This window comes from Mandrillus leucophaeus, unplaced genomic scaffold (genome assembly GCF_000951045.1).
Source record: "Mandrillus leucophaeus isolate KB7577 unplaced genomic scaffold, Mleu.le_1.0 Scaffold57, whole genome shotgun sequence".
Taxonomy (NCBI): Eukaryota; Metazoa; Chordata; class Mammalia; order Primates; family Cercopithecidae; genus Mandrillus; species Mandrillus leucophaeus.
This window is the reverse complement of record NW_012106141.1, coordinates 2566152-2593242: the sequence shown is the minus strand read 5'-3', so window position 1 is coordinate 2593242 and position 27091 is coordinate 2566152. Positions and strand designations below refer to the sequence as shown.

Genomic DNA, 27091 nt, shown 5'->3' with positions numbered 1-27091 from the left:
AATTCCATTTTCCCGTGGTAACTAACAAAAACAAAACAAAAAGTAGAAATAATTACTTGTTTTTCCTTCTACATCTTTTTCTAGTTTCATACTAGTATATACAAACAGATATTGATATAGTCATTCTTTGCTTTCTAATTTCAATGGTCTCATATCATTCCAATTAGTCAAACGATTAGATGCTGCCATATCATGGACATGCTGGACATCACATATAGATGTATTTAGTTATTATTATTATTTCCATAGTATTTCATGGTATGGTTACAGTGTAAATATATTCAACAATCTCACTATTCATGTGCTGTCTTTATGTTAATTATGTTAATGTTATTTGTGTTGATTTGGTTTTTTTTTTCCCCCACTACTAATAATGCAGCCAACATCTTTAAATATACATGTTCACATCAGAGATTACTGACTCCCAAAATTAAGGTTGCAGAGTCAAAGAGCAAGTGTACCATTAATTTTGATAAATATATCCAGATTTAGCAATATATGAAAATCTTCCATTTCTAAGAACCTTTAACAAGCATGGATATTATCAATATTTTCCAATTTTGTCAACTACTTGACTGGAAGAGTATTTATTTCATTGTGATTTCAATTTCTATTTCCACAACTACTAGTAAAGTTGAGCAGAGTTGCATGTCTATTGGTCACTTACATTTTCCCTCTGTGAATTGCCAATTAATATCCATAGCCATTTTTCTCAAACATGACATATAACTGTATGTCATCAATGTGTAAGAATTCCTATTTTTCTAAAATTTATATTGTTTAATGTACATTCATATATTTAATTCATCTGAATTTTTAAATTTTTATGGTAAAAAATAGTGATCTAATATTTACAACTCACTGATGAAAAGCCAATTTTCATAGCATCTTTTATTAGATAAATATACATTGCCCAACTGAATTGAAAAGACACGTTTTTGTTGTTGTTGTTGTTGTTGTTTTTGTTTTTAAAGACAGGATCTCCCTTTGTTGCCCAGGCTGGAGTGCAGGGGAGTGATCTCAGCTCACTACATCCTCGACTTTCCTGGCTCTGGTAATCCTCCAACCTCAGCCTCCCAAGTAGCTGGGACTACAGGCATGTGCCACTGTAATTGCCCAATGGGTTCTCCTTGCCTACTGCCTAGACAGAGCCAATTTATCAAGGCCAGGGAATTGCAATCGAGAAAGAGTTTAATTCACGCAGAGCAGACTGTATGGGAGACTGGAGTTTTACTATTACTCAAATCAGTCTCCCCCAAAACTCAGAGATTCAAACTTTTAGGAATAATGTGGTGGACAGGGGGTCGGAAAGTGGGGAGTGCTGATTAGTTGGGTGGGAGATGAAATCACAGGGAGTTGAAGCTGTCCTCTTATGCTGAGTCAGTTCCTGGGTGGGGGCCGCAAGACCAGATGAGCCAGTTTATCCATCTAGGTGATGCCAGCTGATCCATGGAGTGTAGGGCCTGCAAAATAGCTCAAGGACTGATCTTAGGTTTTGCAATAGTGATGTTTTCCTGGGGAGTGATTTGGGAGGTTTAGAGTCTTGCAGCCTCCAACTGCATGACTCCTAAACCATAATTGCTAATCTTGTAGCTAGTTTACTAGTCCTGCAAAGGCAGTCTAGTCCCCAGGCAGGAAGAGGGTTTGTTTTGGGAAAGGACTGTTATCATCTTTGTTTCAAAGTTAAATTATAAACTGAGTTCCTCCCAAAAGTTAGTTCAGCCTACACCCAGGAATGAACAAGGACAGCTTAGAGGTTAGAAGCAAGATGGAATTGGTAAGGTCAGATCTCTTTGACTGTCATAACTTTCTCAGTTATAATTTTTGCAAAGGTGGTTTCACCACCAGCCTTGATAACTTTTTTTGTATATTTTATACAGATGGGGTTTCACTATGTTGTCCAGGCTAGTCTCTAATTCCTGGGCTCAAGCAATCTGCCCATCTTGGCCTCCCAAAGTGCTGGGATTACAGGCGTGAGCTACTGCATCCTGCTGAAAAGACACTTTTACTGAATATTAAGTTCATATATTTGCATCTGTTTCTCTTTTTTCTGTTTCATTTATAAAATGTTCTCATGGCTAACAACATACCTTTTTAATAACAGTAACTTTACATGACATTTTAATGTTTAGAAGAAACAGTAAAAATGAAACCTATTGCCATTCTGATAAATTATATTAACATATCTATTTTACAGGAATGAATGACATTTTATAATAATAAAAACTATTAGGGAATATGAGTATGACTCTTTTGCCACACAGTTTTATCTCCATAACATTTTTCTTTTTCCTGCATAGGCCTTTCACCTTTTCTGTTAAATTGTTAGTAAGGATTTTATTTTTTTTGTTTCTAAAATAATTTTTTTCTATTTCTAGATAACTAGTTATTGAAAGTATAAAGAAAAACTTTGATTTTTATATATTTACTTTGTGATTATCCAGCTAACACGTTTTCTTAGTAACTGTGTAACAGACATAAATTCTCTATGAATATAATCATATCACATGACAGTGAAGAGAGTTTCATTTTTTCTTTTTTTTTTTTTTTTGCTTAATTTTTTTGTTTGATTACAAGCAGAAACCATAACACAGTGCTAAGTAACAGTGCTAACAGCAAATATTCCTGTGTATTCTTCCTGATTTAATATGAGTGACTTTTATATTTTACTAGTTAATGTAATGTTTGATTATAGGTCTTTATAAATATTCCTTATTGTGTTTAACTTTCTTCCACGCCCATTTTATTTAGAGTATTGCTAGAAATTTCTAATACATTTTATCACATTTCTTATTGGTATGCATACTGAGTTGAATGGAGTCCTCCATAAATTTATAGTCATGCGGAATCTCAAGTGACTTTATTTTGAAATTGTGTCTTTGCAGGTGTAATTTGTTAGATTATAGTAATTCGAGGTCATAAGGGATTAGAGCGGCCCCTACCCAATGACTATTGCCCTCATAAGAAGCAAAACCAGAGATGTAGTCAGACATGCAGAGAGAATACCATGTGATAAAGGAGACAGAGACTGGAGTAATGTGTCTGCATGGTAAGAAATGCCAAGGACTGCTGGCAGCTACTAGCAGGTAGGAAAAGGCAAGGGAGGGCCACTCCTTAGAGCCTTCGAAGGCAGGATGTTCCTGCTAGTACCTTGATTTTGAACCTCTAGTTTTCAAAACTGACAGACAATAAATGACTGTTATTTTAAGCCACTCAGTTTGGTAATTTGTTATGGTAGTTTTAGGAAATTCACAAAGCATATGTTGTATAATCATATCATTTTAATCTTTTAATTAACGGTCTAGATAAATTTCCAATTCAGAACCAGTTTGTAATTTTTGAAATGAAGCCTATTTTAAACATTTTATCATGTTTTCATAAGCAGATAGATATAAGTTGCTATTTTTTAATTATATACTTCCACATATGAAAATGAAATTAGCATAAAATATCTCATTAGTGTTATTTATCTCAAGTTTTGATATAACATTTTGTGAGATTTGTACAATTGAGTCCATTCTATTTTCTCTATAGTCTTGAATTGTTTAAGAACCATAGGGAATACCTGTTTTTTAAAGCTTTCATATGTTACAAGTATCTTTTAATCTTTTAAAGTACCTGTTTTTAAATACCTAATTTACATGTAAAACTATCTGGGCCTGGTGCCTTTTTTCTAGTGGTACATCTTTAATAATTTTCCACTTTCTTCTATGATTATTGGTATTAAATGTTTTTATTTTGCCTATGGGAATAATATAATATTGAATGTATATATACGTTTCTAAAGAATCATCATTTCTCTTAGATTTGAAAGTGAATGGCTATAACAATTTTTTAAAAAAACATCTAGCCATACCAGTATTGATTGGCAGAGTTGACCAAGAAGCTAGGAGGGTACATACCATCTTCCTCCCACATGACTACATATGCACTGAATCAGAAGACGACAATCTTCCAAGAATAAAAAGAACCATTTTTCACTCAAGGGAATAAGAGCAGTTCTCATCCCTAGTTAGAACTTCTAAACAAACCAAAGCAAATGTTTTCATTTGAATCATCAGGAATGTGTCACAACGAAACCTAGATGGTTTGTCTTCAAGTCATTTACTACTCCCCTAAAGTCTTATCAAAAGTATGCCAAAGAAGTTTATGACATTTCCACTGAGTTACGATAAAGCTTCTATTTTTTTAGATACTTGACAAAATTTAAAAAAGAATTATTTTTCCCCCACACCTGCACACATTTTAAAATATCTTCAACTTTTCTACAAAACAATTTTCTCTATGACTCTCCCAGACTTCATAAACATATTCTTTTATTCATAGCAGATGGAGGAAATTAGAGTAACATATTTGCTCTAAAATCATTAGTGCTGCATCAGCACTTCTGATCTAAATGGCATTTCAAGGGGTTATTGTTACATAGAGCAAGACTTTGCTCTAGGCAGAAAGAGACATAAAAACAACTTGAAAAATGAACCTTAGTTTTGCAATTAGCTTCTGCATCTTAATTTGTTGAACGTCATTCTGTTTGGATTTTAAATACAAATCAAAGGAAGAACAAAGTGATCCAATTGTGTCAATGTCATACCTTGTTACTGGTCAGTCCTCTGATTAATCATTATAGCTACTTCCTGAAAAAGTAATATTGTTAAAACTTACCATCAACTACTTGATTCTCTGGAAGACTGAGAACATACTCTTACTTCTCAGAGATATCTGAGAGGCTGATAAGTCTGCTCTTTAGCCTCATGAAATGCCTAAAATTAAACTATTTAACTGGTGAGCTTCACATGACTGCCACTCTGTTCAAGAGATGAATAAACATCCCTGGCTGAAGAATGAACCAACCCATGGGTGTTTCTTTAGCACATACTCTGTTAAGTCCACTGTGGAATTAAAAAAAAAAAAAAAAGTTTAAGGTACCACACACCTGGAAAATACAATCTTGTAGACATAAGAGAAGCCACAGAGAATGATACAAGATAGCAACAATCATACTTTACATTTTTACACTGCATTACAATTTTCAAACTACTTTCATGACACTTTTCTTATTTATCCTCACAGTAAATCTATAATGGAAGCAGGATAAAAGAGGAAGGAGACATAAACATAGAACTTCAGAGATGAAAGTGACATTAAAGGCATCAATAACTTTCTATACAGACAAGAAAATGGAGACCAAAGGGAAATAAGAACCTTCACCTTGTTTCAGAGCCAGGCAAACAAGGCTAATTAAGTGAAGGCTTGTCACCACAAGTTGCAAACAGGAGTCACAAAAATAAGACAAGAAAAAGAAAGATGATAGAAATAAATGACACTAATTTGGATTTAATGTACTTTTTTAAAAAATAAAAAAGGAGAAGCAATTCTGTTGAATTCAGGTTTGAAATTCAATGTTGGTCTCTAGGGATCACTTGGCTGTGGTGGTTTTATGCCATTACCAGATCCCTTTGAGAAAAACACTATTTTGAAATTCATAGTTTCCAGTAAATATGTTCAAGTCTTTGAAGAACATACTCTTGTAGGTGTAAATGGTGTATACACATATATACAAAAGCTTGAAAACACTACTTAATTACTGAACGGAGTCTAAACATTCTACAGCTGAGTTAAGAAGCTACGCCTGCATCTCATACCCACCAACTCTCCACCTGTCCTCCACGCACCATCCCAGCAAGTCCTAGCTGACTCTCTTAATACTGTGACCTCTCTGTCATATAATAAGGGTTGAAAATCATCCTTCTTTTGAATGAGAATATATTAGAACTATATATATTTTTTTGTTACAGCCTTCTCAAAAATATACTTCAAGCCACACATAGGCCATTGTCCTGGCATCTTTTATTTAACAGACAATAGTTATTTTCCATGACTCAGTCCAGAATATTCTTTAACATCTACATCTAGGATATTATCATAATTATAATAAGAGACGGCACTACATGGATGAAGCTGGAAGCCATCATTCTCAGCAAACTAACACAGGAACAGAAAACCAGACAGCGGATGTTTTCACTCATAAGTGGGAATTGAACAATGAGAATGCATGGACACAGGGAGGGGAACATCACACATTGGGGCCTGTCGGGGAGGGGAGGGATAGCATTAGGACAAATACCTACTGCATGTGGGGCTTAAAACCTAGATGACAGGTTGATGGGTGCAGCAAACCACCATGGCACGTGTATACTTATGTAGTAAACCTGCATGTTCTGCACATGTATCCCAGAACTTTAAGTAAAAAAGAAAAGAAAGGTGCAAAAGGAAAAACATTAAAAGTGGAATCATTATTTTAAAAAATAAATTCACAGTGGTATTGAAAGATCATATCAGGGTTAGAGGACAAATCTTTGTGTTAGAATGAACACTTAATTTATTATCAGAATGAACAATAATTACCTCGATGTTTTAAAAGAGCATTTTGTCACCTTTTAAACGTCTGGGAATAGAGAAGGTGAAACACCATGTCTGACACACTATGGAAAGTTTTGTAATTCTCCTCAAAAAGGAAGAACAAATATTTCTATTTCCATTCCAGATCTGCACAATATATTCTTGCATCCCATTTGGTCTGAATCATTTACATTTTGCTGAATTCTGTTTTTGTCCATTTTCATCATTCAAAAGATTTTAAAAATTCAACAACATCAAAAAGCCATCAAAATATGCTTTCAGACGAAATTGCAAAGAAAATAACCACATGAATTAGTGAAGTGACTTCCAAGTTACACAATTGTGGCACTTACATCTTTTCTCATCTTGTCCGAGAATTAATTGTACTGCTGAAATGAGACATCCAGCCTGCTCCATGCAGACAGGAGCCCAAGCCGGAAGCAAACTCTTTGAATAACAACACTGCCTTCTGATTCTTTTCACACGGCTACATTTTTGACATTTCCTTCAATATTCTACCCAGTTGCAGTGTGACTATGACAAAAGATTTCTGTAGGCATGACTGGCACCTCTGTGGTAAGTGGCAGGGAATGGAATAGGCAACGAGTCCCTTTAGTAGCTCCAAAAAGCCCACAGGCATTCTGCAAACCTTTTGCATACCTGCTCTTAAGTAAAGGATGTGAAAAATGGAAACCGTGATGACAATTTTAATCACCTGACAGATGATTCTATGATCTACTATAACTTTATAATGGCAAAGCCACTGACACATGAGACTGACAGGCATATATTCTCTCTCTGCCTCTAAGTCTCTTAAATGTTTATTTGGGGGGTTTACACATGGATAGAGATGACCTTAACAGAGTATTTATTGAATCTATCCAAGGATAAACTATAAATAACTAAATCTAACTAGGTGGAATTTTCTTGGCTATTTTTAATTTCTAGGCCCAAATCACTTTCCTAGGCTCTAGAACTCTCTCCCAGGAGAGGTCAGATGTCAGTAGTCAGAGGGAGCCCAACTACAGTCAATGCAGCCAAAAGTTCTGCCTACAAGATAGCAGTGAGAGTCCAGCAGTCTCTTCTGGAAGTGCCAATTACTGCTCTGTCTTCCTTTTTGAATGTCTCCTTAATATAAGAATGACATATCATTATTTTATGCTATCAGATTAGAAAATATTGTTTAAATCAACACTCATAGTCAGGAAGAGTGCAGAGAGAGAAGCACTCCCAAACAGAGGCTGGTGAGGATGTAAATTGGAAAGTCCTTTCTGGAAACCGGTCCAACAAAATATATCATGATGTTTTTATCTTCCTGATATTACTTTGGGCGTACTGTCCCATATTTTTAAATAGTCTTCAAAAGCCAGAGTTTTAAAACTCTGTGTGGCATTTTGTTATGTGAATATGCTATCGTTTTCAATTTTTTCCACGTTTGTCAGCACTTTAGTTGATTTCAATTTGGGGTATTATAAATAATGCTCCCGTGAACATCTTCATAAATATACATTTAACTCACATTCTGTTTATTTCTTAGAATAGATTTGAAGTGAAAATACAGTGGTTGGCAAGGCTTATATTCAAGTATACTTTTATCCTAGTAATTATGGAATTGGTATCAGCAAACCAATTCCTAAGCTAGAATTCACCATCATTCACTAGGAGAAAGATCTGTGGTGGTAAAACAAACCCTGCTTATTTACACAGCCTTACTAATGGGCAATTTGCCAGAGGAAACCAAACCAGAGAGCATGTATGATTGAGTAACCATTTCATGGAAAGAGGAAATCAGCTCCTTCCAAAAGCACATTCATTTCAAGGAATGCCAGCAGCCTGCTGAGTTAGTTGTATTCGGCCCCTGTAGAAACCCTTCCCAAGTTCATTGATATGTGACACCCATGACATATTTTTACCATCACTGGTTTGAATGAATTTGCCTGTCTTTGAAACCTGATAAACAATCTGATTTATTGAACTGAAAAAGGCCGAAGGTAGTGAAACCCTATCCTGTAATTGGCAAACCTTTTACATCCTTGTTGGCTTGAGTAGAAAAGTCACTCTATGGAGGCTGTTCTAAAGGAAAACATGATTGGCCCTAAAATTAAAATTCCAGGCTTTAGGAGCCAATTAGTGATGACATACCACTTTTAACTCATCACTTTGCAATATACTTAAAATGTTAAGACTCTTTGTTGGCAAGGGAACAGTATTTCCCAAAGCTTATTCCATGGGAAAATGCTTTCATGGACAAAAGAGTTTGGGAAAGAGTGATATGGGAACAAAGTTCAAGTTGAACTTTTAATGTGCTATTACCAACTGTGAATCTCCATGGGGGGCTGTTGCTAGTAACATTTGTAAACTTCTTCAACCACATATTATTCCTGCTTTATATTGCCTTTGTTTCTGGCAACTGTGTTTCTATAGAGCATTGCAAGGCAGAGCATTCTATGGAACATACTTTAGAGAATGTTTCTCTAGGTCAGCAGTTCTCAAACATTTTGGTCTCAGGATCCATTTCCACTCTTAAAAATTGTGGAAGACCCCAAAGAGTTTGTGGTTATGTTGGTTATATCTATGGATATTTGCCATGTTAGAAATTAAAACAGAAAACTTTCAAAACACTATGAATTCATTTTTAAATGACAGTAATAATCCATTACGTGTAAACATACATATTTTCCCGAAGAAAGAGCTAGTGAGAAGAGTGGCTTTGTTTCAACATCACATTAATGTTTAGCTTAGTAGAAGACAGGTGGATTCTCCTATCTGTTTCTGCATTGTGTTGTGATATATTATTAGGGTTGAAGTGTGCCAAGAAAATCTAGAAGGAGTATTTTAATAGCCTTTTCAAATAACTGGATGTTTTTCTATAATACTGCATCAAAACTTGACAAATGGTGGTTTCTTTAAAAGTTAGTTGCAGTGTAGAACCTGAAACCACATCTAGAAATTTTCAGTGCTCTGTTAGGTGAAAAATCCATAGTCTCTGTGGCATTTTGAACGGATCCTTTCCCCATGCGAAATTTTGTAACAGCATGCATTGCTCTGGACAAAAATAGTGGTTCACTGGATTATGCAGATCTTCCAAATGTTGATACCTTTCATTGCATGATATAAAAAAGAATTACATTTGCAATATCACCATTGACCTTATTAGAAAAAGTCTTTAAGTATTGGGAAGCTGTCAAGCTCATGGTGGCATATCCAAGTTTCCCAAAATTTGAATTTTTGCTTGGAAGCTTGCATTTTATCATTGTCAACAGATACTGGCCAATGGTTTACTTAAATCGACAGACTCACTTTGTGCATTTTAAAGAAAATATTTTTAAACACCTGAGTCTGCATAATTATATTTTGTCTTTCAATGGTTTCTTCATGTAGAAAAATGGTGTTCTATATAAAACATAGCTGGTTCATTTCACAACCCAGTCTCACAAGTGCTTTTCCTTGAGACAACCATGATATGTCAGTATGCAGCAGCAGTTCTTTCTGCATACTTCCCATTTTGGCACACAGACTACTAAAAAAAAAAAAAACCTCCACAATCAAAATGCAATTAAATTAGTAATTTTTACTTTTCACCAAGGATATTCTTAGAAACAGTTGACTTTTTTTTTTTTTTAACCATAGTGCATGGCGGTAAAAAAATGAAAGGCCAAAACTACAGTTCAGTGCCACTGTCTTGATTCATGCTTTGGTGCCAGTAGTTTTAAAAAACATTACTTTTGCATCATTAATGAAAATATTAACATAGTGAAAAAGAAAAAGAGCAACTTAGTATTACAGTCATAGTTTCGACCTTGCAGACTCCCGGAAAGGATCTCAGGGATCACCAGGAGTCTGTGAAGCACCCTTTGAGCATTGTGGTTTTAGATTCAAAATGTGGTCTTGGCTGGGCACGGTGGCTCATGTCTGTAATCCCAGCACTTTGGGAGGCCAAGGCAGGCAGAGCACCTGAGTTCAGGAGTTCAAGACCAACATCGCAAAACCCTGTCTTTACTAAAAATACAAACAAATTAGCCAGGTGTGGTAGTGCATGCCTGTAATCCCAGCTACTCAGGAGACTGAGGCAGGAGAATCACTTGAAACCAGGAGGCCGACTTTGCAGTTTAGCCAAGATCACACCACTACACTGAGCCTGGGCAACAGAGTAAAACTATCTCAATAAAACACACACACACACACACCCCAAAAACCCTTAGTTCAAAACACAAACACATTGTACAGCTGCACAAAAATATTTTCTTTCTTTATATCCTTTTTCTATAAGCTTTTTTCTATTTTTAAATATTTGTATTACTTTTTAAACTTTTTTTTGTTAAAAACTAAGACAAAAACACAAACATTAGGGTAAGCCTATACCCAGATGGAATCATCAATATCACTGTCTCCCACCTCCACATCTCATCCAACTGGCAGGTCTTCAGGGGCAATAACAGGCGTGAAGCTCTTACCTCCAATGAAAACAACGCCTTCTTCTGAATACCTGCTGGAGTTCTTGCCTGAGACTGTTTTATAGTTAACTGTTCTTTAATAAGTAGAAGTACACGCTAAAATAATGATAAAATGTGTAGTATATAGTTCACACACCAGTAACACTCATTTGTCATCATTATCAAATATTATGTACTGTACATAATTGTATGTGCTATACAACTGGTAGCACAGTAGGTTTGTTTACACCAGATCACTACAAGCAAGTGAGTAATTCATGACGCTATGATATCAGCACACTACAACGTCACTAGGCAATAGGAACTTTTTAGCTCCACTATAATCTTAAGGGACCACCCTCATATCTGCAGTCTGTCATTGACCAGACCATTGTTACGTGGCACATGACTGTATATACAATGGAATACTACTCAGCATTTAGAAAGAAGGAAATCTTGCCATCTGCAACACGAATGAACCTGGGAACATTATGCTAAGTTAAATAATCCAAACATAGAAAGACAAATACTGCATGATCTACTTAGATGTGGAATCTAAAAAAGTTGAATTCATAGAAGCAGGTAATAGAATGTTGGTTGCCAGGGGCTGGGGTGTGGGAGAGGAAAAAAATGGGGAGGCATTGGTCAAAGGGTACAAAGTTTGAGTCAAGCAAGATAAGTAAGTTTTGGAGATCTATTATATGGCATAGTGACTATAGTTAATAATAATTTATACTTGAAAATTGGTAAGAGGTTAGATCTGAAATTGCTAAGAGAGTAGCATTTAAGATCTACTCTCACCACAAAAATTTATGAGATGATGGATATGTTAATTAGCTTGATTTCATCATTTAGCAATGTATGTATATATCAAAACATCACTTTTTACCCTGTAAATATAAACAAGTTTTATTTGTCAACTATACCTTAATAAAGCTGGGGAAAACACGCATATTCCTCAAACTCACCATGGGCCTACTCAAACAGAGTACGGAGGAGGAGGCAGGGCTGCCTGGGCAGTAGCTCAGGTTGTACACTGCACATCTTGCACAAAAGTATACAGTTAGCGAAGATTTGAGCTTGAAGTCTGCATTTTAAAGAAATTGCCTATGTGAATGTTGATTATAGTAGAACTTTAAGTGTTCTAGAGCAGTTGTTCTTCAACCTTATGTGCATCAGAATTACCTGTCTTAGGGTTGAAAACACAAATTTCTTTGTGCCATGCTTGAACTACCTAATTAGAAACCTAAGCATCTGTATTTTCAAGGAACTACATAGCCAATTCTGACACCTACCAAAATGTGAGAGCCTTTTTCTAGACTAAAAATGGTATAGCTGTCTACAAGACATCAACTCAACAAAAGCTGAAGACAACACACACATGGCTTAGCAAACTCAGGCATCATTTGGACAGAGTCTATTCAACAGCTATAAATTTGTCATTTAAAATGACCAATGTTTTTTTAAATTCAACTTTCCATAGTTTTCTGTTATTATATTTGTTTTCATTCTGTCAGTGTGGTATTGGATTTCAACCTTGTATGTTATTCCACCAACATCTTGAAATTTATTTAGCCATATTTTTATGGTTTTATATGAATGCCTACTATACATAGTCTGATTTTTTAAAAGGTTTTATCTTATGCAAGATCCTTCAAGAGCAAAGACAAACTTAGTTTACTGTCAAATTACCAAATTGACTCAGATTTGTAAAAACCATTCAAAGTTTCATGTTATGCACTTAACATAAAAAAATGACTCAATGTAAATGTCATGTCTGGTAATGATCCTATTCCTGGGATCTTTTACATGAAACAGAGTGGGCAGGAACATTCTATGGCTGCCAAAATGGAATTAAACACATGGAAACAAAGAAACAAAAGCACAACTCACCCCTTCCAGACAACAGGGAAACATGTAGATAAATCAGTGATTTTCCTTCCAGCTAACCACTGAAGTAGAGACATGTATTTTAACAATTGAAGGGGCACTGGGCTTAAGGAAAGGCAAAGTAAAAACTAGGTTATGATGTTGCCCTAGACACGAAAATGCCAAATCTGCCAGTCACTCATGAAAAGAACACAGCCCCAGGCAACTGATATTGATACATTCAAAGATTATAGTTATCTATGATTACAGAATAGCATTTCATAAACTCTATCAGACAGAACAACTCTTTCACGGAATGTTAAGAGTTTGGAGAGAGAAAAAAGTTGGAGGTCATTCTAAGGTCAAATTAATTTGAAAAAGCATGAGTTATATAGAATTAAACAAATTTTTTTATTGTGGAACTTCTCAGACCCCTTCTGTACTAATGTGCATTACACCTCTCCAAGAAGAAAAAAGCATGCAGCATTTTTCAAACTTTTGATATTTTGATGCTTTTTTATTTAGCTTCTCACTGGGCTAGAGTTCCCTGGGATACACCCAGGGAAATATGATACAGACAGGTCAAACAGTTAAGGCAAAAGCTCAGGTGTATACCTGAACTGTGGTAGAAGAATCTAGATGCCACAGAAATGGTGAAGGCATGCCCAACATCCAGCCCCACTATATCAAGTCCCTGAGTCTATCTCCATCGGCCTCAGCTCTGAAAGAAAGATGATGCTTATTAGTAAAGTGCCTTGGGATGGTTGGGCAAGAAACACTAAATAAGAACCAATTATTACCCTCATTACAGGGTAGATGATTTAATAAACCATCTCTATTACTTACGAAGTTTGGAGGCCTGCTATTTTTTTCCTTTTAACTACACTCCAATTTGACCTTAAAAATCTATGCTAAAAACAACTTACAGGAAATATCCCGAAACCATAACATAAACTTTCTGATTGGACCTCTGTCTGTTTGCACATTCTTAATGACTGCCGGTCGCCTACAGATAAAACCCAAATTTCTTAGCCTGCTTTACAACTCTCCATCTTTCAGGAGCTGTGGAGCTTATGATTAAGATCATGGTCTTTGCAGGGAGACAGACATGGTTCACATGCAGGCTCCACTCTACTACATCTGAAGTTATTTCTCTTCTCTAAACCCCAGATTCTCAAAGTATGGTCCATGAACTGGCAGCATCAGCAGCATTTGGGGCTTCCTAGAAGGGCAGAAATTCGGGCTCCATTGAAAACCTACTGAATCAGAATCTACATTTCAACAAGATCCTCACACTATAGTTTGAGAAGAACTACACAAATTCTCATACCCTTTGACCAGCTCATCTGCAAACTGGAGGTAATAATAGTAAACTTGGAGATAGCATTCATCTTCTGCTCCTTTGAGTTCATCCTCAAGTCCTAAGGATTTCACCATCTACATATCACTCAAATGTGCTTACCTCTCTCTTTCCCTTCATTACCTTAGTCCAAGCTGTTCTCATTTCTCTCCAGATCTCCTGCAATGGCCATTCAACTCACTACAATGCATCTCCTCTTGCTTCCTTCTATCCTATTTTACTTACTGCAACCAAAGAGATCTCCTAGGAAAACCAAATGTGATCAGAGCCTCCATGAGCTCTCAAAATAAAGGCCAAAAGACTTTCACAAAACTACAACCTCTGTTGAGGGGGTCACTTCCCTCCTCTATATCTTATCTTGCATGATACTCCACCTGGTTTCCTCTGCTCCAGAAGCACGGGTAAATTCTTCTTTCCATTTCTTGAACTAGCCATCCTCCTTCCTAACACAGAATATTTGCAGAAGCATCCTCCTGGTCATCAGTGCCTTCCCCCCAACTCTTCAACTGGTTAACTCCTCCTCAATCTTTAGATGTTAGCTCAAATGTCATTTCCCCTGAAAGCTTTCCCCGAACCTCCTACCCAGCAGCCAAACACACTGCCTGACCTGTTGCCTGTGCCCCATACATATTTGTTGAATAAATGAAGGAATTAATGAATGCTCATTCATATGGTTATTGTGACAATCAAATGGATTGAAACCTATGAATCATTTAGCACAGTGCCTGGTAGAGAGCAAGAGCTTAATGCTGTACCAATGGTAATAAATTTTGAATATTAGTCCTGCTAAAAACTAGACCTCAAGCAGTGCTTAACAGGGGCTAACAATTAGAATCACCTGGGAAATGTTAAACTTCTCAATGTCCAGCCTCTGCTACAGACCAATTAAATCAGAATATCTAGGGGTGGGACCCAGGCACCTGAAGATTTTTAAACTCTACAGAAGATTCCAACATACAGCTAAGGTGTGACGGGTTTACCCTTTGTCTCACTGTGGTCTCCCACACCCCCAGAGAATAGCACACTGGGTGTCAAGAAGTGTCCTCATTACTCATGGCATGAGTCTGTGGCCCACAGAAAAGGACAATAATATGAATACATGTAGTAAAACTCTAGCAATTCATTTCCCCTGGCCCCTTGACAGCAGCCAGATGGTGGAAACTCTCCATCTATTACCCAAGCCAGAAGAAAACCTTTCTGGGAAAATCCAAGTTGCCTGAACTACTGTTGCAAGGAAGTATAGTAACACATGAAGATGACTCTGGTCCTTTGGGTTAAGTGATTACTCAACGAAACTCATCAGGATTTCATTATAAATCTGTCACAATTGTTCTGTTGAAGCAATTGCTTTATGGGAGCAATTAATTCCAACTGCTAAAAAAAAAGGTGAGAACTCCTAAGTGTTCAGTCAGGCACCAAGAAATAGGTGAGCTGGGAAGCATTTGCCCTTACCTTCTGTCTTCTTTGCTACTCAAATATTTGGAGTGTCAAGAGACCACACTGTACCTTAAAGGCCTCCTCTTCCAAGTAATCAACCTTCTGCTATGTAAAAACATGATTAAGAACACACATATTTGTACTGTATTTCTCACTTATTTTGAACTTTTCAAAATGTGATATTGCCAAAGAAGCTTTATCTCTTGTAAGGGTTTAACACACACACACACACACACACACACACACACACACGCACACACTGCCTTGGTTTGAAAAACACCATAGAATGCAGGCCTCATACAATTCGAGAATCATTTACAATTATAACCTACCAAGTCAGAGCTGATACCAAGCCAACACAAAGGCCTCAGAACTGTTATAAAAGGGACAGAATTGCTCTCTGGAAATAATATCCCAGTGGGCTAAATTCCCCCTCCCCCTGTTCCTCCAAGGTGGTAAATTGCAACAACAACAAAAAAGCATGATTCATGAATATAAATTTTTCTTGGCTTTTAAAATCATACACTGGCATAGTCCTCCCCGAACTTCAGCCAAATGAGAATACACAGATAATGACAATTTTACAATAAGTGGTTCCAGGACACAGGCTTTTCAAGATCCTCAAATGAAAGGCACTATAAAAAAGAGTATTATTATTATTATTATTTCAAGCACCCAGAAAAGCCACAATCAATGATTAGCCATAACAATTAAACTAACAATAGTACATCTGGAATCAGCTCCATGGTAATATGTACTTCATGCTTAATAGTTCAAATTAATTCAATCTGATGGTGTTAGACATACCAGTTAGGAGTTGGAGAGCACCAAAATTCACATTAGCTTCCACTTCAAAAGATATTATGAAAAGAGAAGGAAGGAAATGAGGCTATAAACAGCAGTGGTAAATACGAAAGGCTCAGAGATGATATGGTCAGGAATAACTCTCAGCTATTAGGAATTCAGTGATGAAAATATGAAGGCTGATATTTCTATCCTTGCACATTCCTCCAGAGGCAATGGCTGAGCCACCCATCTGAGCGACAGATCCGAAACCCTAAAATCAGGGCAATTTTATTCAAAGAAGAGGGTGCCTTCTTCATTCTGCTCACAGCATCCTTTACTAGTCCCCCATTTATATTGCAGAATAAATGGAGAATTTATTATTTTCAGGTTATAGATTTCAAGAAATAAGAAGAGAGAGCAGAGGTTGGGACAGGCATAAAAGGTGGGGTAGTCCTTGCCTGATTACCTTATTTGTCTCACTCCTCCTTGAAGATTCACTAGATCACTGTCTCAAGCTGCACTATAAATATTCTCTAACGCAGGATTTCTCAACCTTGGCACTGTAGACACTTTGGCCTAGGTGATTCTTTGCTGTGAAGGACTATCCTGTGCAGTGCAGGATGTTTAGAAACGTCTCTGGTCTCCACTGTGTAGATGCTAGTAGCACCCCCTACTCCCAATTGTGACAACAAAATGTCTTCAGACGTGGCCATATATCCTCTTGGGAGAAAAATCATACTGGTTGAGAACTGTTACTTTAAGTCTTTTTTTTTTTTTTTGGAGATGCAGTCTCACTCTGTTGCCCAGGCTGGAATGCAGTGGCGCAATCTCAGCTCACTGCAACCTCTGCTTCCAGGATTCAAGTGATTCTCCTGCCTCAGCCTCCCAAGTAGCTGAGACTACAGGCATGAGCCACCACACCCTGCTAATTTTTTGTGGCTTTAGTAGAGATACGGTTTCACCACATTGGCTATGCTGGTCTGGAACTCCTGACCTCAAGTGATTTGCCCACCTCGGCCTCCCAAAATGCTGGGATTACAGGCATGAACCACTAATTTCTGGCCTACTTTAAGTCTTAATTCCATTGTTTCTAAGCATCAGGAGAAAAATCCAGAGGGCAGACTCCCCTCTAGACTCTTCCTCCTCATTAGAGATGAGCATAGATTATATTGCCAGCTGTGGGCAAGGCAGCATTCTTCCCATGGCATGCTGACTCCTCCTCCTAACACCTCACATACAGGCTTGTTGCATATAATACAGAAATTTGGAACCTGGCACTCTTCTATTCATTGTGCAGGAAAGAGTTAACACAGAGCAGGCCTGAGATGGCCTATCCTTAGAAGGCCTGTTTGTAATGTTGGCCTTTGGTTAGCAGCTGGGAATTTGAGCTGGTAAACAGTTCCCTACACTAATGTGACATTTTTCCTAAATTATAGAGCGGCCACTAGGCCTCACCTGTTTGTACAAACAGTGCGGTTTATGCTGAACACCTGCTTTCCTTCTGGGAGTCTGGAATTTGGGTATGTGCTAGGCAGATCAGCTCCCAGCAGTAACCTTGGGCACTGAGTCTCTAATGAGTTGCCCTAGTAGGCAACACTTCACACTTGTTGTTGCTGCTTGTTGCTTAAGGAAGTAAGAGCATCCTGTGTGACTGCACTGGAAGAGGACTCTTGGAAGCTTACTCCTGATTTCTCCAGACTGCACACCATGCACCTTTTTCCTATGTTGATATTACTTTGTATTCTTTCACTATAGCAAACCAGAACCAGAAGATAACAATGCTGAGTCCTAGGAGTCCTCCTAGAGACTTACAGAACCTTGCGAGTGGTCTTGGGGACCACCAACACAGTGACTCAATCAACATTCTATTTGTGTGCCTCTATTTCTAGATACAGCAAAGAATTACACTCCCAGCCCTCACAGAATTTATGTGGTAGCAGCCAGCAAAGCATTCATTCTAGCATATTTCAAGCTTCTTTCATAGAAAACATGCCCTGTGGCATCTTTTTTGTTTTTATAACAGCTTTTTAGAGATATAATTCACATATCATACAATTCATCAATCTAAAGTATACAATTCAAGATTTATATTCATAGAGTTGCGCAACCATGACCACAATCAATTTTAGAACATTTTCATCACCCTATAAAGAAACTCTATATCTGTTTACAGTCACTACCCATTTTCTCCCAACCACCCAGCCCTAGGCAACCACTAGAGTTTCTGCCACTATGGATTTACCTATTCTTAACACTTCACATAGAGTCATGCGATATGTGGTCTTTTGTGAGTGGCTTCTTTCACATACCAAAATGTTTTCAAGGTTCATCCATGATGTAACATGTATCAGCATTACATTTCTTTTTATTGCTGAATAATATTTCATTGCATGGATATACCACATTTCATTTATCCATTCATCAGTAAATGGAAATTTGTGTTGTTTCTACTTTTTGGCTACTATGAATAGTGCTACTACGAACATTGGCATACAATTTTTTTATGCACATATGATTTAATTCCCCTTGGATAGATACCTAGGGTGGAATTTCTGGGTCATATATATGTTTAACTTATTAGGAAATTTTCAAACTGTTTTCCAAGGTAGCCGCACCATTTCCTTACCAATAGCAGTGTAACAGAGTTCTAATTTCTCCACATCCTTGCTAATAGTTATCATTATCTTTTTTTTTTTTTTTTTTTTGAGACAGCCTGTTGCCCAAGCTGGAGTGCAGTGATGCACTCTTGACTTACTGCAACCACCACCTGCCGGGTTCAAGCAGTTCTCCTGCCTCAGCCTCATGAGTAGTTGGGATTACAGGCATGCCCCACCATGTCTGGCTAATTTTTGTATTTTTAGTAGAGATGGGGTTTCACCATGTTGGCCAGGCTTGTCTCAAACTCCTGGCCTCAAGTGATCTTCCCGCTTCGGCCTCCCAAAGTGCTGGGATTACAGCCATGAGCCACTGAGCCCAACCTTATCTGTCTTTTTGCTAATAACTGTCTTAATGAGTGTGATGTGGTATCTTGTTATGGTTTTGATTTGCACTTCCCTGATGACTAATGATGTTGAGCATCTTTTCATGGGCTTATTATCCATTTGTATATCTTCTTTGGAGAAAAGCCTCTTCAGACTTATTTGCCCCATTTTAACTGGGCTATTTGTCTTGTTATTACTGATTTGTAAGTATTCTTTGTATATTCATATTCTATATCCAAGTTTCTTATCAGATGTATGATTTGCAAAACATTTCTTCCATTTTGTGGGTTAGTTTTATTATCTCAATGATGTCCTTTAAAGCATAAAAGTTTTAATTTTTAGGATGTCCAATTTATCTATTTTTTTCTTGCATTACTGTGCTTTTGGCACCATAGCTAAGAAACCATTGCCTAACACAAGGTCATGAAGATTTATGCCTATGTTTTTGTCTAATAATGTTTTAGCTTTTCCATTTAGGCCTCTGATACTTTAAGGTAATTTTTGTATATAGTGTGACGTAGGGGGTCCAACTTTATTCTTTTGTATGTGGATATCCAGTTGTCTATGGCAACTTTTGAATCACTCCCAGAGATAGTTTCAGGTAATTTTTTTCTATACAAATTAAGGTAACGGGTACCAAAACGTAGAACCTATGTATGTGACAAACTGCCTGAGAGCCTTTATAAAAACTTTTGCAATTGCTGTTCTTTTTTTCTATTTTCAGAATATTCTAAGTATTTTGCTATATCAGGAAACAGTACCACCATTATTACCACTGGTGCTACTACTACTAATAATAATAGTAACTAGCAGCTATTTAGTACTTAGTATGTGCTAGGCACTGCACTTGCATTTAACATTCATTAACTTATAAGCACTACACATGCTTTAACTTATATGATCTTCCTGCCAATACCATGAGATAGGTAGAATCATTATCTTCATTTTACAGATGATGATATTAAGGCTCACTGATGTAAAATAATTTTCCTTAGGCCATAGAACAAGCAGGAAAAGTGATTTTAAAAAATTGAGGGAAGGAATGACACTGGAAAGTGGAGGCCAAGTAATGTTGGATAGCAAATTCTAACAAATAGTAGCTAAGCACATATGCAAAATATACAAAAATAAACAAGCCAAAATCTAGCACTGGTAGATGACATTCCCAGTTCTGATCAAGTTGCTGACAACAAAGGGTTGGTCTCCCTTTCTAACTCAGCAAAGGGTAGGAAATCTTATCACTCAAGATATCAATCAAGATTTATTTGATCACTGAAAAGATTTTTTCAACACTCCAAAAATTGTATTAGAGACTAGATGATTGATAGAGTAAGTCAATTACTCTAGAAATTGAGATATGAAGTCAATTACTTCCAATCTGAAAATTAGGAATCTTTAAACAATAATATAATAGGTGGCATCAATTTTCGAAACTACCCTTTCTGTGTTTGTCCATAGGGCAAAATTCAAGTAAAAATAACTTTTTTCAGACTAAAACTATAGAGCAACTCGATCTTGGGAGTGTTTTCCCAGAGGGGCAGTGGGGTGAGTCTGGTCAGTGTTCAGTAGAGAAAATGTAGACGAGATAAGCAGTTGATTTTCCCAAATTCAAATAACTGTATGGCAGAAAAGTCAGCCAAGTTTAATTCTCTTTCCCTATACTAGCTGAGTCCTTAATGATAAATATAGTAATAATAGCTGACCTGTATTGAGTCTTACATTATATAGCCCTGTAAGTACCTGAAAGATGACAACTAATTTATTTAATCCAACGCGTATGAAGTAAGTACTATTATTATTCCCATTTTATATAAGAGGAAAAGGATGTGCAAAATGCTAATTGACCTGCTTAAGAGGTAGAGTGAGACCTTGAACCCTGCAGTCTATGTTTGTCCTCTTAATCGTGTCTCTATATGGTTTCAGAATAGAAGCAAATAGACACAAAAGGGTTAAGCATGGCTAACCTAACTCCAAGTTGAGTATTTTTACACTAGGCAATGCTGTCTTCAATATATTTATAATAACTTTATACACCAAATAACATTTTGAAGTTTATTTCCTCCCAATACAGAAACATCACTGCATTTCCACTGGGATTTTCAGTACTGTCTGTTGTGGAACTGGTCTGGGCTTAGTGAGTATTGCTTTATCATTCCTAAATAAAAACCATTATAGAGAATGCAGAAAACAATTTCCCTTTCCGTTTCTCCACTTCTACCCATACTGAGAAAGACGGATCCTTAAAGCTCAGAATATAATAAAAGCTCACAATAAAAGCTCAGTATCAGAAATGTTCCAAGTCCCTCTACTCTTTCCCTATAGTTAGGAAACTAAAATTTAATATAGTGCACAACCCTCCAGAGAATTCAGTGTATCGAAATGTTAATACACTTTTATATATTTTAACTGAGATAAACAAGAAAGAGATAGGGAAGCCAGAACAGCTATAGCAAAGACATAATTATGATAAGACTAATCCAGCTAACAGCAACAGAAGCAGATAGTGACTCTACCGTGATGGTGTGGTAGAGTTTGTATGGTCAGAAAACTATACCAATATACAGTGTGAATGAGGCAGGAGCCCCATTATAGGAAAGCAAAGATAACTTACTATATGACTCTATAAAGTAAAGTTCATCCAAGAGATCAAAGAGCATTTGTCCTATTACTAAAATATTATCCAAATGTATTTTATCAATTAAAATCTGGATCAAATAATTTCCTTCATTAAACAGTAATTTAAAAGGAGCATAGTATGTCCATAACCAAATAGGAAGGAAACTGTATATTTTGTTTTTCATAACACAGCTTAAACATTGTGGCAAAACTTTAAAATGCTATGCATAATGTAAAAATTCTTCTACCAGCTCTAAATTCACGGTTGTCCTATCAACTATGTCACAATTCTCAGTCTTGACCACAAAAATACCATGAGATACATATACACTGCTGAAACACACTATTTCTCAAACTCAACTTTATCTTCTACTCCAATAACCCTGTCAAAAGGAACACCAGTCTGGTTACTTCATTTCTGGCAGATCCACATTAACTCCTTTCTTTTAATGCTCATTAACCTTTCTGTTAATAATACTTCTGACTTTCAATACCCACCCTTTCAGACAGGTCAAAACTAAATTCTTCAGTTGACGACTTAAGCCTTTCCTTCAAGTCTTTGCAGGTAAAATGAGACAAAAACAATCTTTTCTATTCCAGTCAGATTGAAATTTTCTACTACCCTCTTTACTCTTCCCATTAAATTCTACCTGGCAGTTCGTTTGTTTGTTTTTATTTTGTTTTGCTTTGTATTTTTTCATTGTTTATTGTTTATTTACTGAATCTGGGGCATATTAGATACATAACCAATTTAAAATTAACATCTTTTAAATCAATTTTGAAGTGTTTTCACACATACATACACACACACACACAAACACACACACAATTGGTATGCAACAGTTGTCCTAAGGTGAAACAGTCACCTTATCAACAAAGTGTCATAAGTGTTCTCACCCAAGGTTGAAAAATTGTTTATCCTAAACCTGAAAGCCTGTAATAAGTTTAAATTCCTTACATAAAACTCATCACTTGTAGTTTTCCCTTTGCAAAGATCTCCAAAAATGTACAAGTAACTAATAGTAACTAATATACATCAGTCACAACATAATCCTGGATCATCCCCACATCAAAACTAGACGCTCCTTTAATTTTAAACCCATCATCAGAGAACAAGAGAAAGTCATTTCATTTTACACAAAACAAAATCCACATATGCCAAAAAAGAAAGACCCAAGAGAAACAAAACCAAAAACCCTAGTGTTGATGCTGATGTTCAGTGCCCTGGTTAAACAATGGCCTGAAGGCCACAGATCAAAAATAAAATAGCGGCTGTGTATCACTGCAAAGAAATTTAAGAGGCTTTAACCCTTTGGCTTCAGAAATCCAGATTTTTCCAATTACGTGAATGCATACTTCCTACATTCCAAGCTTGGAGAAAGTGGATGTGCCAGAAAGAAAAAGAGCCACCATTCACTGGGACAACCAGAGAACTGGCTTTAACAGAGACTCCTTAGAAAGTTATGGGAAAAAAAAAAAAAAAAGTGGTTGTAGGCTGCTTATGTCATCAATTTAAGTGGAGGTGACTGAGTCACAAGGTTCAGTGTAAAATGTATGGGGGAAAATAGGAGCTGGGGCAAGTCTTACCTTTAAAAGCAAAACTTGAAAACAAAGTATAAAAGTGCCCAACCTGGCAGCATATGCCCAATCCAGAGAGCTCTGCCATGAGCATGCATAGAAAATGTCAGGATTCATACTATTGTTTCTCATAAGGACTCAACAAAATGAATCCTTAATGGCTTAAACCACAGAATGAGAGAATCCACAGAATGCAGTCATTTCAGTAAAGTACTATCAGGCTTTGTGCTGATTTCCTGAAGAAACTGCATTTTATTCTCAAAATAAAAGGAAAGGAAGATTTAAAAAAAAAACAAAACTATATTCCTATATTTCAATTCCAGTGTTTAATTTCTGGAAGGACCTATATAATGGAGGCAGCATTCAATTAGGAAATTATGCCAATCAATTGTCAAATTTTCACTATGAATTTCCTAAAAAGGTGTTTTCTTCCAATTTCTATTAATCACAACAAAACATAAGCTGTGACTATATAGTTCAGGAAATTAAAGCATAGAAATTAATGGCTTATGACATTATCACCAAGGTGTTTGGTAAACAGTAAATTATGAGTTTGGAATCATCAGGAAGAGGCTTTTAAAACAACCCTCTGGACTTCAAAAAATCTCTTCAGGTAGTAGATGTGTCCCAATGTCATGGTGATTAGAACAAGAGCTTCAAAGAGGGACCGAAGGACCACTGGGCTGTTTGTGTTGTCGCTGATGGCTCTGTGTATCCTCTCCCAGACTTTCGTGTATTCCTCTTCATGCTGTAAAGCTGTCATGGCCACAGCCAGTTCACTGATCATTTCTTCTAGCTTGTTCTGGTGAGCTTCTGTTTCCATGTCTTCTCCTTTTGGAGCCTCCCCAATATCAGTGGTGAATATCACTATCTTTGGAGTTATGGTGGACACTCGGTTACTAAAACAAAATGTATGTGTTCCATCCACGTGAGCAGCAAATGTGTATTTCCCACTGGATTCTTGGTCTCCTTTACAAATCCCCTTCTTCTCAGGTCCTGTAATCTCCACGTTGCTGTCCAGGAAGCCACCTTCGAAGATGAGGCCCATCTTGGTGCCTGAGGTGACTCACTTAAGCACTCCTCAGCATGCACGTGGATGCTGATGAAATCACCCAAGGCTGTGGTCAGGAGAGTGGTCTGGAGCAACAGCAGCTCAGCAAGTGTCACCACAGTGGGGCTGGAGGAGAGGCTAGGACTCAGATCACAGCCTCCAGAGCCACTGCCGCCACCACCACCCTACTGCCTTTGCCTACCTGGCACTTTTTGCTAATCCTAGGAAAAACGCAAACTCAAATGCCTTTTGTGCTGGGAGGTACTGTAAATAAATGAACAGAGAAGTCTAGTGTTAAGAAAAATAAGATAGGCTGGGTGCGGTGGCTCACGCCTGTAATCCTAGCACTTTGGGAGGCTGAGGTGGGAGGATGACGAGGTCAGGAGATTGAGACCATCCAGGCTAACACAGTGAAACCCCATCTCTAATAAAAAAAAAAAAAAAAAAAAAAAAACTTAGCCCAGCGTGGTGGCACACGCCTGTAATCCCAGCTACTTGGGAGGCTGAGGCAGGAGAATGGCTTGAACTTGGGAGGCGTAGGTTGTTGTGAGCCAGGGTCTCGCCACTACACTCCAGCCTGGGTGGAAAGAGCGAGACTCCATCTCATAAATAAATAAATAAATAAATAAATAAATAAATAAATAAATATTAAAAATAAAAATAAGACAGCAGGGTGTTACCGGCTGAAGATTCCCAAGTCATGCGTCACCAAAAATGTTACCAGCAGTGAATCCGTACGGGTCTGCAGAAACCTCACTTTTCACCTCTTGGGAAGAAAGATTTCAACCAAGGGGCATAAAGCAGAAGGAGACACCAAAGCAAGTTTCAGAGCAGGAGTGAAAGTGTATTAGAAAGTTTTAGAGCTAGAATGAAAGGAAGTAAAGTACACTTGGAAGAGGGCCAAGCTCGTGACTTGAGAGATTAAGTGCACGGTTTGAACTTTTGACTTGAGGTTTCATATATTGGCATACTTCCAGGGTCTTGCCTCCCTTCTCCCCTGAGTCTTCCCGTGGGGTGGGCTGTCCACTCGCTGGGTGGCCTGCTTGCACAGTGCGTTTACTGCAGTTGTATGCATACTCACTTGAGGCATGCTTCCCTTACCTGTCAAGTGTCCCTAGAAGGTCATACACCAGTTAAACTCCACCATTTTGCCTCTTAGTGCTCATACTTGATCCCACTCAACAACCTCCTGAGATCTTATTGGGAAGCTGCTGATGACCAGTTTTAGGTTTCTTCTACCTATTGGGAGACTGTTGTTCCCTGGCGCCAGCTGCAACCAAGTATTATTTGAGAGAATCATCTTAACAGCTGCCTGACCATCACCTGACAGTCGCCTGACATTCCTGGTGGGACGGGGGGTGTCCCTCTCCTGCCCCAACTCATATCTGACTAGCTGACTAGCTACTTACTGTAACAATTACACTTGATTGCATTTTTTGTTGTTATTTAGTTTTTATTTCATAATCATAAACTTAACTCTGCAATGCAGCTAGGGAACAAGGAAAACATGGAACCCAAAGGAAAGTGCAGTGAGAACACAAAGATTCTAGGATACTGCGAGCTACAGAAGGAATGGTCTGGTGGTTAAGACAAAACACAACTCAAACTTATTAGAGCCGTCCACAGTCAGCAATGGTGATCTTCTTGCTGGTTTTGCCATTCCTGGACCCAAAGTGCTCCATGGCCTCCATAATATTCATGCCTTCACCATGCCAAAGACCACTTGCTTCCCATCCAACCACTCAGTCTTGGCAGGGCAGATAAAAAACTGGGAACCATTTGCGTTGGGTCCAGCATTTGCCATGGGCAAGATGCCAGGACCTGTATGCTTCAGGAGGAAGTTCTCCTCATCAAATTTCTCCCTGTAGATGGACTTGCCACCAGTGCCATTATGGCATGTGAAGTCACCACCCTGACATACAAACCCTGTAATAATTCTGTGAAAGCAGGAACCCTTATACCCAAATCCTTTCTCTACAGTGCTCAGAGCATGAAAGTTTTCTGCTGTCTTTGGAAGCTTGTCTGCAAACAGCTCGAAGAAGACGTGGCCCAAGGGCTTGCTGTCGATGGCGATGTGGAAGTACATGGTGGGGTTGACCGTCGCTCAGTACAGGGCTCCTGGCAGTGTCGGTATCTGCAAAGCCTGCTATTTTTTTTTTTTTTTTTTTTTTTTGACGGACAGAGTCTCACTCTGTCACCCAGGCTGGAGTGCAGTGGCGCAATCTCGGCTCACTGCAATCTCCGCCTTCTAGGTTCAAGTGATTCTCCTGCCTCAGTCTCTGGAGTAGCTGGGACTACAGATGCAAGCTAGCACACCTGGCTAATTTCTTTTGTATTTTTAGTAGAGATGGGGTTTTGCCATGTTGGCCAGGTCTCAAACTCCTGACCTCAGGTGATCGGCCCGCCTTGGCATCCCAAAGTGCTGGGCTTACAGGCGTGAGCCACCATGCCTGGCCTGATTGCATATGAAATGCACTATTTCCCCATCCTATCTCACCCCCATCTTTTTTAAACAAAGACTTCTGAAAATGTATTTTTCATCTTTCAAACTTTGCTGGACAAGTTTTTTTTTTTTTTTTTT

General features: G+C 37.7%; 1 protein-coding gene and 1 pseudogene across 1 annotated transcript in view; both read right to left on the bottom strand.

Moving 5' to 3' along the window:
• FHIT (fragile histidine triad) overlaps window positions 1-27091 on the bottom strand; it is a 1350907-nt gene that overhangs the window by 1003191 nt on the left and 320625 nt on the right. The window lies entirely within an intron of this gene.
• Window positions 23972-26596, bottom strand: LOC105552693 (annotated as a pseudogene).